This window comes from Vicia villosa, linkage group LG1, assembly GCF_029867415.1.
Source record: "Vicia villosa cultivar HV-30 ecotype Madison, WI linkage group LG1, Vvil1.0, whole genome shotgun sequence".
In the NCBI taxonomy this organism is placed as follows: domain Eukaryota; kingdom Viridiplantae; phylum Streptophyta; class Magnoliopsida; order Fabales; family Fabaceae; genus Vicia; species Vicia villosa.
This window is the reverse complement of record NC_081180.1, coordinates 141,764,293-141,778,018: the sequence shown is the minus strand read 5'-3', so window position 1 is coordinate 141,778,018 and position 13,726 is coordinate 141,764,293.

The window sequence follows — 13,726 nt, the reverse complement described above, 5'->3', positions numbered from 1 at the left end:
CCATTGAGCTTGTTTACTCCATGCTTGCACTTATACCCTGACTATGCTTATGCTGGCTTTGTAATGTTTATGTATGCTTATGCGTATGTTTGGTTGACGTAATGAGTGGAACGAAGTAATGTCTTTTGTAAGATTACCTGAAAAGGTCTTTTTTGGAATGGAAGTGAATGTTTGTCTTAAAGAAGACTATCTGAAATGATTTTTCGACATGGTAGCAATTTGTCTTAGAGAAGACCACCTGTAAAGGCTCTTAGCGTAGATAGAAATTTGTCTTAAAGAAGATTACTTGAAAAAGTTCTTAGCAAGGGATGAAGAATGTCTTTAAATATGACTACCTGAAAAGGTTGAAAGACGTCTTAAAGAAGACTACCTGAAGAGGTTCTTGAGAGGGATGACGAATTGTTTTTTTTTTGAAAGGGACTACCTGAAAAGGTGCTTAGGACAAGAATGTCTCGAAGAAGGCTACCTGAAAAGGTGCTTAGAAAAGTAATGTCTTAAAGAAGACTATCTAAAGAGGTTCTTGGAAATGGTGATAATTTGTCTTGCATAAGACAGCTTGAAGAAACTCCTAGAAAGGATCGTGAGATTCGTCTTAAAGAAGACCACATAAAGAGTTACGGTGTAATGTATCAGCCAATATATGCAATGCATGATTTGTATGTATTTGTATGATGCTCCAATGGTAGGTTGTTGATAACCAAAGCGTATATAGCTTGCTGGAGTTGCAGGTTTGTTTGATAAGGTGGGGTGTGATGCTAGCGCGATTTCCCAATACCTGTTTTGTTTGAACTTTGAAGATCGTAGTTAGGAGAAAGATTTGTTCGATGTTGTAAGGTGCGAGAACGCCTTTTTTCCTTTTGTTGTGCGCCTTGCCCCAGTTTGATGATTTTTTTTTAGAAGTACCCCACGCCTTTAAACTTTGGAGGTTCTCCACACTTTTAACCTTTGAATTGTTTGCCTTATGGATTTGATATCCAATGCCCCAGTGTTCAGTGGAGAAGGTGCCTATGATCTCCAAGTTATGAGGGAAGTGCCCCGAGGAATAACCTCGTCGGATGCTTTGCCGTTTAGATTAAAGGGTGTGCCCTTGGTTTCCATGATATGGAGGACTATCCATAGTGTGTTATCCTTCTGAATTTGAATTCTTCCCATGTTTGACATGCCCCTGTTTGAGATTGCTTTGAGATGTGCCCCAAGTCGATTGAACCTTAGGAAGACTGCCCCTAGTTAATAGGATGTTCGATTGTATGCCCCTGTGCTCCTTGAAATTTTTGCCCCTGTTTAGGAGAACCCCCTAGATGTGGTTCCCCCGACTCCAGGGTCTTTATTAGAAATGATCACCTTTGATTAACCCATTTCGAGATTTCCTCGATGCTAAGTGTATACTCGTAGATGGTGTTGTACTTTTTGAGAAGTAGCTCCAATGGAATGTGTATGCATGTTTTGAAATCGAAGTCCGTTATGAATTAGGACTGGATGGTTTTGGAAAGAATGCTTGAAGAAGCATAGTGATTAGAAGTAGTTTTAACAAACATAGGAGTCAGTATAACAAATTCCTGCTTAATATGCTTTCGTAGTTAACCTTGCCTCAATTAGGACTTTTAAATGTTGTAACTTGGCCTGGTTCATGTTTTAAGAAACAATGGATATAAGGCTCAAAATTTTATTTATCCCACCCCTTTCTCCTTGATGTTCTCCAGATCCTAAAAATTCGCCTAATCCAATGGATGTGCTTTGTTTGCAAGAGAATCGTTTCAGTTTCGATGTTGAGCAGAAGCCTTAGTAGAGATCCAAACTTTGATGACATATGTTGTAAAGATCCAAGCATTGATGTGAAGCTTTGATGGTTTAGCAGTCACAAGATTATCCTTTGTATTTCGCCTTTGTTTTTATCCCTTATTTTTGCATGAGCTAATTCTTTTGAATTTGACCCATCGGGATGCCCCAATTTTGCCTAAGTCTTTTTGTTTCCTTTTATGGAATTTTCATTTTGACTTAGCGGGCGTTTTTTATTCTTGAAAGCTCCTTTTGAGATTGATTCTTGGATATTGCATGTTGTGACTGCTATGTTGATTTTGATTTGTAAGCTTCGCCTTTGATACTTCCTCGATCTTGAATGATGTAATGAGGAAGAAGGTGTTGTAAATGTTACCTCCATTGCTTCCTCAATCTTGGATGAATGCGAGGAAGAAGATATGCTTGAACCTTATGCTTGGATTGACTGATTCTCTTGGCAACCAAAATATATCATTGAATTAGTTGACATCTACCCTGCCCCTGGTTAAAATCAAGGTTCTTTTGAAAAGTAGAAACAAACTCCAACTCCTGGCTCGAGGGGGTAACGAGGGATTAACATCCTTATATCTCCACTGTTTGGGAATGGAAACAATGCCTGTACATCCTCGGCTTAGTCTTACCTTGAAAGCATACGTTTAGCTGGACTTAGTCATTTGTATTCGTCATTCTCCCTCAAGTTTGTCAATAACCCTAAAAATAGAAGTGTGTGACTGGAAAGTCATGGTAGTGAGTGAATGAATTGACTCCAAAACCTGCATGGTTGTCCCATTAGAATTACTAATCCGAAGGTACAACTTTTATCTTGAGTAACACTTAGCGGTCGTAAGGGTTGAAATTGTAAGCACGGTAAACACCTATTGATCCTAGGGATAATCTCCTCACTCCTTAGATTCTTAAACTTGTAGAAGTGAGGGCAACCTCGAATTTTCTTTGGGACATGTCAAACCTGGCGGGAATAGATCGTTAGCGGTGGGTTTTCGTCGTATCGGAACTTCATGAGTTTCCTTTGACTGAACCTCTTTTTCTTTTTTTAAAGGATAGTATCACACCATTCGCAACCTTCAGCGTTTGTAAATTGACAAAGAACACTTATGACCCTTTTTGACCCTTGATGGGGAGTTAACATATGTCGCTTTTCCCCATTGTAGATAGGCATCTTTGTTCAGGGTATTGCCCCAGTTGGACTGACCCTTGCCTCCAGGTTATCGTAGAGTGTCCTTGTAAATTTGATATGTTCTAAGATGAACCTCTTTTTGACTAGATACATCTTGAGTGCATCTATGAGGAACTTCTTTGTTGAACTAATCCTTGCTTGACGATAACCTTGGTTGCATTTATAATCTTGTTGCGACAAGGCATGGACACGTGGCATGACGAAAGGCATCCTTTTTCCTCCTTGTGAGACCGAGTTCGTTCTCGATAATTTGTCCTCCTTTCTCCATAGTCTACGATCCTTTGATTGTCTTCTTTGCGGGTCTCGGGAAATCGGCTAGCACAGTAAGTGTAGATGCGGGCGAAGGTAGAATGTAAATGTATGAATGAATGCATGAAAATGCAAATGCAGACGTGTGACATATAATCCTTAAGGATAGCCTTAGAGACGATATTAGACCCTCGTGGGGATCTTTGCAGGATAAATGTCATAACACGTTAAGGGAAATCCCTTAGATTAGGGAGTATGCAGAAGATAGCGGCTAGTGACCGTTCAAGATAGTCACTAAATCTCATGGCCATCGAGAGGCCAATCAACGTGTACCAATGAATTTGTCCCTCGTGGGAAGGTTCTCTATGCGGAACACAACCTATCTAAGGACGATATGGACGAAGAGAAATCCCTACAGGCTAGGGATGTGATGTGTAAATGGAGATCCAAACCCTACAAGTTAGAGGGTGCGCGGGAGTGAGCATGGAGTGACCGTTCAGGACGGTCACTATATTTCATGGCCATCGAGAGGCCAATCATACGCATGCTAATGAAGTTGTCCTTCGGGGAAGGACGCATCGTCGTGAAAACACACGAGCGTGAAAGAAAATCCCTATAGGCTAGGGAGTGCGTAGGTGTAGGCACAAGGTGACCGTTCGAGACAGTCACTAGATCGCATGGCCATCGAGGGGCCAATTGACGTGCGTTAATGGAAATGTCCTTCGTGGGAAGGACGCGTCGTTGTAGATACAAGTATATAAAAGTAAAGTCCCTACAATCTAGAGACCACGTAGATGCGGGCGCGGAGTGACCGTTCATGACAGTCACTTAGTCTCATGGCTATCGAGAAGCCAATTGACGTGCGTAAGCGAAGATGTCCTTCGTGGGAAGGACACGTATTTGCAAGAATACAAGGATATAAAAATAAGATCCCTACAGGCTAGGGAATGCATAGGCGGTGATACCCTTCGTGGGAAAGGCATGGTCTTCAGAAATTAGAGTCCCTATATGCTAGGGACCACGTAGGGACACCTGCAAAATCGAAACGCATAGATATTCGAAGTATATAAATTGCAAACATATAAAGAGCACAGCGGCACAAAAGTCCTAGGTTCATAGGTTCGACGTAGCGGCTCTAGGGAGCCAACCTTTTTATGGGGGGTTCTAGAAGGTCTCATGGGGTCGTTCGTAGCCTCCGAGACTTTTTGTCTCTTCGGATTTTAGAACAACTCATTTTATCCATGAGGTTCGAATTTTTGGGGTAGGTTCCCGGAGAGATCAGCTAAGTATCCAGTCCAGCCTTCCACAAAGTCAAGCTTCGTTTCGGACCTTTCCAAATACCTAACCCACTCCGAGTGGAGTTATCAGTGAGACTCGTAAGGCGATTCATGTCCCCTTTTGGTCTCAAAGTTAACCCCCACACTTAAGGTTTTAACACTACATAATATATCCAGCAGTATATAAAAATATAATAGTCAATAAAAAATATAAATATATTCACATAAGTGATCAGATATAAACATATCCTGAATAATTAAATATTTTTAAATAAAAATAAATAAATAAACAAATTTAAAAAAAAAAGAAATAAAAAATAATTACAAACCCTGAAAAAGGCGCGTTAGCCAAACCCTAAAAAGTTGCCAAACCTAAACCCTGCCAAAGCCTAAAGCCTATAGGAGCATAGTAATTCACCGTTATAGTGTCCCCAGCAGAGTCGCCAGCTGTAGCAACCTGCCCTAAAAATTAAATGTTTTAGAGTCGCCACCTATTCTGAAGGGCGAATAGGAAACCCTACGTAGTTAAGAAATCAGGGTAAGATACTATATTCAGGTCGAGGGAAGGTGTTAGGCACCCTCAACCCTTTCCTAAAGGCTAACATTGCAAAGATGAAGGTTTATAGCTAATATAAAGAAAGATGACAGACGGTTAATAGGGTTAAGGCAAATATTATCAAAATTAAGGTTTATGATTTAAGGAAATGAAATCGGGACAAAATGAGATTTATGGGGGAGGGGACTCGCCTTGTTGCCAAGTGCCTACGTATCTCCTTATGGAGAATCAGAGTCAACGTAGTTCGGGAAGGGTTGTACGCCATTTAAAGTTTGAATTTGATTTGATATGGTTTTTTAGAATTATTAGGGTTTGGGGCGTACAACCCTGATTTGGCACAATTAACCGCAATGATCAATAGGTTTGATCACCATAGTTAAAAGATTAAGGATTTGCATTGTTACCAATTCAAATCGATTAATTCGATTATCACTAATAACAACTTATTGTATTTTATTATTTGTTGTGAATTTTTGCGTTTTATATTGTTACCTCTCATAATCGATTAATACGATTACAAATAATAACAAATTGATAAGGTATGCTAATCATCACAACCAATAAGATGGTTAAAACCATTTAGCAAAATAGTTGTATTTTGATTTATAGGATTTGATTAATTAAATTAATCGATTATTAACCATCACGACCAATAGATTTAGTCGGAACGAATAATAATTTAAATCCTAATATCTTTGGCCACGTGGCCAATGGGATTGGGCGAACCCTAATATGTGGGTAACTTTTATAGGGGTTTTGTGATTTAGTAGTTAATTAAAGATTAATTACATAAATTAAATCGACAAAAATCGAGATAATCGGGAGTTAATCCTAAAACCTAGTCATAGCCTAATACTACTTTAATATCCTAATCCTAATTTCAGAATTAAGTTATAAACACCTTAATATGTTAAAAGAATTAAAGAATAATATGTAGACAATATATATATAAAAAAATAAAAAAAACCTGGGGCGAAATTCTGTGTGGCAACCCATGAAACTCCATGATACGCCCACGCTTCCAGAACCCTTGGATCTTCATCAACCACTATCTGATGGTGACCGATTGAGGGTGTATGGTGCTGCTGATAGATGAGACGCATGGGATCAAAAAAGTTTGTGAATTCATAAAATACAAACGCTGGAGCTGGGATTCGAACCAGCGTGTCTTTGGTCATCAGTCACTTGCCATTGCCAACGCGTCAAGCTTCACTTGGTGATATAGAATCAGGACTCATATTACATATAAAAACACGTGAATGTTTATAAAAAGAAATAACCCAGAGAGTTGGGTTCTTCTTCTTTATTAGAGCTGTCCCAATACTTCCAATGGTTTGAATCGATCTCGCCGCCAATTGATCTCGCTGCCCAGAGCATAATAAAACAGACGGCGCTTTCGCTTTGGATCTGTGGTGGTTGTCGAAGGGCTGTGTGGTGGTCACGGTAGCGGATGAATCGGAGGGAAGGAGCGTATCCCCGACTGATGGAGATCGACGGCGCTTAGAATTGTTTCCGGTGAGGGGCGCCGTTCTGGGTTGCCTCGAGGTTGATTCAGAGGGAGTCGCGGTGAGTGGTTGCCCGTATTGCTCTCGGATCTGGACAACAAAGAACGTCAACGGTTAGCCGGCGGAAGGGGCTCACGGCGGCGATCGGAGTGTGTCGCGGTTGGAGCGATGGCGGTATTGTGTTGTGAATCGCGGCTGAGTGTTTAGGTAGTGATCCTCAGCATGTTGTTTAGAATCCCTCTTCACCGTATCAATAGTTTCTTTCACTTGTATCTGTAACAACAAAACTTCATTCCAATACTGTTAGTGAGCATAAGATTTATTCACCAATTAATTTATGATTATGATTAGGGTCTGATTGATGTTAGTGTAGAATCGTTAGTAAAGTTAGTATGTAAGGTGTATTGTGAGGGAAACAAGAGTTTAATTGCACGTGAGAAAGATGGAAGAAAGTTCCGGTCTCTAAGTCTACGGCTGTGTAATAAGGGTTAGAAAATGTACGGCTGTGTAATAAGGGTTAGAAATTGGCCTGCGTATGTACAAAATGGTGTTAGATCGACCTTTTTTTTCAAATAGGGTTGTTAGTTGTGTATTTATAATAACAAATTAGGGTGAGAATCGGGCTTGGACCTATTATATTTTCCCTATTTTAAATCAAACTATAAATCTAATAAATCTACAAATAAATAAAACTATAAACTAATATTAATATAAAAATATAAAGAACTATATTTTTTTGTGACTTTTCTGAATAAGTAAAAAAAGAGGTTAGAAACATTATATAAAAATAAAAGAAGAAAAGTTAGAAGTGGGATTCGAACCCGGGATCTCTCGATCACGCACTCTTATCCTTAAATTCTTACCAACTGCACCATATCAATTATTCGAAATAAAACGACATAGACAATTATAAGAGGGCAAATTTTGGGGTATGACAATTACCACACCAGATCATAACTTAATATATTTTCATTTTATTTAATTTTCTTTGTAAAATTATTTTAAAATAGTTTTAAAAATCTAAAAAATACACAAAAAATATTTTTAAGTTGATAAAATAATATTTTATTTTCTGATATAAAAATATTTTATTTTTCTTCATAATTTAAATATTTGTATAATTAATTAGATAATATGTATATATTTATCTTTTAATTATTCCAACCCATCAAAAAATCATAAAAAAAATTGTTCTTTATATTAAATATAGTTTATATATTATAAGCTAATTTTGTACATATTTAGGATAATTTTCTCTTTAAGTTTTAATTATTTGTGTAATTATTTGTATAATTATATGATTATTTAACTTAATAATTTCAAAATCCATTTCAAAAAATCCAAAAAAAATTAGTTTTATTTTAAAATTAATTGACAATCAATATGGCATATTTCAAATATAATTTTTAGGTTTAAATTTTATTTCTACCTTTTTCTTCATTTTACTTAAATTAATCATGCATTAATTCTAATTAAAATCAATCATCAAAAATCCAAAAATATTTCTTTTATTTTTCTTGCAATTTAAATTCTTAGATCAAGTGTATAGGTTGTCAAATTCATGTAAATAGCGTAGTTTACATTTCCCGCACAATCAATGTAATAGCGTAGATTTACTTTCCGCATTTTACATTTCCGCATTTTAATTTCCAGCACAAATAAAATTGCGTGTATGTCAAAGATAAAAATTGAAGCGTTAGGTCACTAAATTCAAAGATAAAATATCTGAATCAAAACACAATCACACTTGCACCTCTTAGGGTAATCCCTCTTTTACTCTTTTCAAAATCCAAATCAAATTCTACTGTTTCAAATGCAAAATCCAACTTTCGTTTACATCCGGTGAAAGGAGAATTTTCTAAAGGAAATAGGAAAAGACCTTATAACTTAGGGTAGACCTCCTAATTTGCTTGCTCAAATCAAAACAAACAAATGTCTCATATACCGTTGTTTTTCAAAATAAAACTTTTAAAAAAGATAATACTTGGTATATATCCAAACAAGGATCATTACGAAGTTAACGTTCTTTTTTTCAAAACATCTTTCGAAAGATAAAACACTTTGTATACATCCGCACAAGGATCATTACAAAGTCAATTTGCAAAAGTATTTGAAACCACATACAAGCATGTCAAGGCAAGAGAAAAGTGATTCAAAATAAGTGAGCTAAGAAAATTAAAGAGCCCATGGATAACCATGGATACAAAGGGTGCTAATACCTTCCCTTTGTATAACCTACCCCCTTACCCAGAATTTCTTAAAGGTCTTTTTCTGTTTCTTTTATAAACCTTTCCTTAATTGGATAAAATAAAAGTCGGTGGCGACTCTCTGATTTTCAAAAACACAAAAGCAAAAAGAGAAGAGTGTCAGTTCGTGTATCTCTCCATGAGAGGTACGGTAAAAAACCGAGTGCATGACAGAACTGGCGACTCTGCTGGGGAAATAATACTTTCTAAAAAAAAATGTTTTCAAAAGGGGTTACCTTTAGAGTTTAGATTACTTCGATGTTTTCAATTGCTTGATTTGATTGCTCTATTTTTCAAAGGTTTGTTTGGGTATTTTGCTTGTGTGAAAGATTCTAACCCGAATCTCGAGATACCTTAAGTATGTGACAATAGACCAAGGAAACTGTACGGCATGTACCGATACGGTTGATCTGGTAGTCACCTTTAGTGTGACACTTTGGTTTATACTGATGTCCCTTGAAAACGATCAAGGAGTATATTAGGCTTCCGAAATATCATTAAACACTAATTTGTCTTAGAACCTTTAGTTGAACTTGACTTGTGGCCTATTAAGTGGCGAGCTTTGAATTTGATCGAAGTTAGTTATCCTCGAGGAATATTTTGATCGGCCGTCCGAGCGCCGTATTAAGATGTTATCTCCAAGGATCATAGAACCCGAATACTATCCTAGGACAGGTTTTAACCAACTCAACTTCAGTGGGGAGGGTATCACCTATGAACTTCATGCAAGCCTTTAAACCTAAGGCTATTGTTTGATTTGTTTGTGTTTGCCACATGTTTGACATCATAACATCATAAGCATCATAAGCATATCATTTTTTCTCACTAATCATTTCAAGGATCGAAGAGTTTACCTTTGTTCTGTTATTGCAGGTAATGGCTCCCGCTACCAGAGATTACATCCGAATCAACATCTCAACAATACCATCTGAACTAAAGGACTTAATATCAGAATTTCCCAGGAATGCTCAATTCACCGAAAAGCACGGTCACCTACTCCATTTGGTTACCTCAAAGTTTGAAGAAGACATGATACGGGTCCTGTTCCAGTTCTTTGATCCCGAACATCATTGTTTTACATTTCCTGATTACCAGTTGGTGCCTACCTTGGAAGAGTTTTCTGAACTAATTGGATTACCTGTTCGAGATCAATTACCTTTCACTGGTTTAGAAAGGATTCCAAAACCTGAAATCATTGTTGCTGCCTTACATTTGCGAAAGTCAGAAATTGAGTCCAATTGGGAAACAAAGAGTGGAATCAAGGGTTTGCTTGCTAAGTTCTTAATGGAAAAGGCTCGATTACTACTAAAAAACAAAAGTTACCCAGCTTTTGAGGAGGTTGTGGCTCTTTTGATCTATGGGTTGGTTTTATTCCCTAATCCCGACCAGTTCATAAGTGTGCACATTATCAACCTTTTCTTAACCCGTAAACCGGTACCAACCTTGCTAGGAGACATTCTACATTCTCTACACACTCGTACCATGAAGAAACGAGGAACTCTTATGTGCTGTGTACCACTATTGGCTAGATGGTTTACATTACACCTTCCCCGATCAGTGTTGAGAAATGATCAAAGGATGCAATGGTCTCGCAGGATTATGTCTTTGTCTCATTCAGATATCCGGTGGAACAACTTCTTTCAGAGAGACATTACTATCATTGACCATTGTGGAGAGTACCCTAATGTGCCACTCCTTGGCATCAAAGGAGGCATCACTTACAATCCCTCTTTAGCTTTACGCCAATTCGGATATGCACGAAGAAACGGTCCTCATGACATGATTATCCGTGGCATTGTGTTTGATTACGAGGATGATTCCCACAGACATCGACGAAGGTTTATACATGCGTGGGGCAGTGTATATAGAGTAGAAAGCAAAACTTTAGGGCAATGGAATTCTATTCCTATGGAACCTTACCTCAGATGGGTGCGTACTCATGCTCAGAAGTTCATCATGCCGTATCCCGCTATTCTACCCGTGACTATTGAGCCAGAAGTTGAAGGAGACGAACCTCGAGTTATTCTACATCCGGATATGCCAACTAACCTGGAAGAGTTGCAGAAATCTTGGGTTCAACTAAAAGAGGAAAGAGACACCTTCAAAGCACACTGTCAAGACTATGAGAGGAAAGTATTGGAGCTCACCGGACAACTCCAAGAAGAACAGCAGATCAACACATTCCTGGGTGCAAAGAGAAAGCATCCTTGGGAGACCTGAGGGATCCTTCATTTTCTTTATTTTCTGCTTTGTAAGCCCGAATGAGGCAAAGGAAAAAAAAGAAAGAAAAAAAAAGAAATAAATTGTTTGACTAACAAATGTTTGTTTTAACAAATCTAAATTCTAAGATCCTTGAAAACATTGCATATACATTTCATTCATAAGCATTGCATATACATTTCATTCATAAACATTGCATAACAGGTTCACATGATGGGTTTCTCATCTCCTCGCTGTTTATTTCAGTTAGAAGAGATGGAATCTGAAACAAGCATCAAGAATCTCGAAGCACAGAATGCCCAAGTTCAGGTAGCAATTCTGGAATTAGCAAAGGGGCAACAAGAACTGAAAGCCCTGATAATCAAGAAGAAAAAGAAGCCCAAAGGATCTGTAGGCTTGAGTCACCTGAAAAGGAAGATCAAAATCCCAGTCAAAAAGTCCAAAAAGCCACCGATCCCTGAAATAGTCGGTGATGGTGAACAAGGAGACAATCATAGCAACCAGGGTTCTGCCAAACCCTCTCCCTCTTCTAATGAAGAAGATTTTCATTCTGGAGACGAACAGGATGATGACAAATACCAGCAGTTGGAAGAACGCATGAAAGCTATGGAGATACAAAAAATACCTGGTTTAGATTTCAATGATTTGGGACTCGTTTCAGATATTGTTATCCCTCCAAAGTTCAAAGTTCCTGTCTTTGCAAAGTATGATGGAGTTTCTTGCCTAAAACTACATCTGAGGTCCTATGTAAGGAAGATATTACCTCATACAGCAGATAACAAATTATGGATTCATTTCTTCCAAGAAAGTCTGTCGGGTACTGTGGTGGTCGTTTTCTTTACCTCCCCGTTTCACTTGGGAGGACGGCACGCTAGACCCTTCACGCGAAATTTGGAAGGAGAATGCGCCCGTGGTGGGATGAATTTTATTTCAGTTCTTCCTACGATATCACACGAACTTTCTTATTTGTCCTACCAGTAGGAAAGGGGAAAAAAGATCTCAACTAAACCCTAGGAGTTTGCTAAGTGTGGGGATTTCACCTAGACTAGAAATTCTGGAGTCCGGAGGGTCGGTTATACATAGGGAAGTGTTTAAACACCCTACATATCTGTAGTACTCTACAGGAACCTTCTCTGTGTCATTGTGATTGTGTTTGCTGCTAATGATTGGGAAAGTTTCTCCTTTGCATTAGGAGAAGGAATTAAATTGGTTTGAAAAGACAGACAGACAGACAAACTGACTATTTTTGGTATTTTATTAGCTCGCTGAGATTCCTTGTGAACCTCATGCCTACATATCCCTAGTGGAAGTCAGAGCTTAATGTAGTTCGGGGAACTAACTAGGGAAATTAATGTTTTTGGTGCCTTGCTTGAAGCTCAAGGTTGAAGCTTGAATTAAATCTCTGTTTACAATAAAGAGACATGAAATCATCTTTACAAAGAGGTATTTGTACTATTCTACCACAAACATTGTAAAGGAGTGACATAATAACTGGATTCATTTCATTCAAGAAGGGGACCTTACTTGTGTGTGCAAGTATGCCAGTCAGATGCCTCTTAAATGAAAGAAAGATGCTCGTCCAAATTAGGGAAAGTGTACAAGTCTGGGGATGTGCCAGAGCATGTCTTTCAGAGTCCTAAATGGGAGACTTTGATTGAAATTTTAAATTGAAATGTTTGTTTGTTTGAATGTGGTAGAGTAGTAAAAATATCTCTCTATAGAGATAAGCTATGTCTATCTACTGTATAAAAGATTTGAATTTAGCTGGCTTGTATGAGGCCCAAGCTTGAGGCTTTTTGATTGATTTATTAATATTATTGACTCTGGGAGATGACTCCACTGGGGATTAATTATAGGGTATTTTTGTGTTCTGTACAAAGCCCAGAATTGAGGCTGACTTTATTTAGGGAGACTCTATTTGTGTGCCTTGTACAAAGCCCAAGGTTGTGGCTAACTGCTGAGGATAACTGAATTTTTTGAGACTATGAATGACTCTATTTTGTGTGCCTTGTACAAAGCCCAAGGTTGTGGCTGACTGTTGAGGATAATTGAATGAATGACTCTATTTTATGTGCCTTGTACAAAGCCCAAGGTTGTGGCTGACTCTAGCTAGGGAAAACATTATTTTCTGCCTTGGAGCCCGATTGTTGTAATTTGGAGGTCGAACCTGTTGCTGAGGTTGCTGCGACCTTTGTTGAATTTGTTGTTGCGAGACCTGAGGTTGATAAGCTGGCGCTGAGTTAACAACCGAAGTTATTGTTGCAACTTGAGGTTGGAATTTCTTCTTGATTTTGTGCAAGACATTGCTGACATCTTGATCCTTTTTCTTCTGGAAAGAACTTCCATACTTCCTTGGACCAACAGAAGATTCTGGTTCTTTGTTCAAGCGTCCTTCTCGAACTGCTTCTTCTAAACGCACACCCATGTTTACCATCTCGGTAAAGTCACTTGGTGCACTTGCAACCATTCGTCCGTAGTAAAATGGACTTAAAGTTTTGAGATAGATTTTTGTCATTTCTTTCTCTTCAAGTGGTGGACAAATTTGAGCAGCAACTTCACGCCATCTATGAGCGTATTCCTTGAAGCTTTCTCTATCCTTTTGAGTCATGGCCCGGAGTTGATCTCTGTCGGGAGCCATATCCAGATTGTACTTATACTGTTTGACGAAGGCCTCTCCGAGGTCTCGAAAAGTACGAATCTCT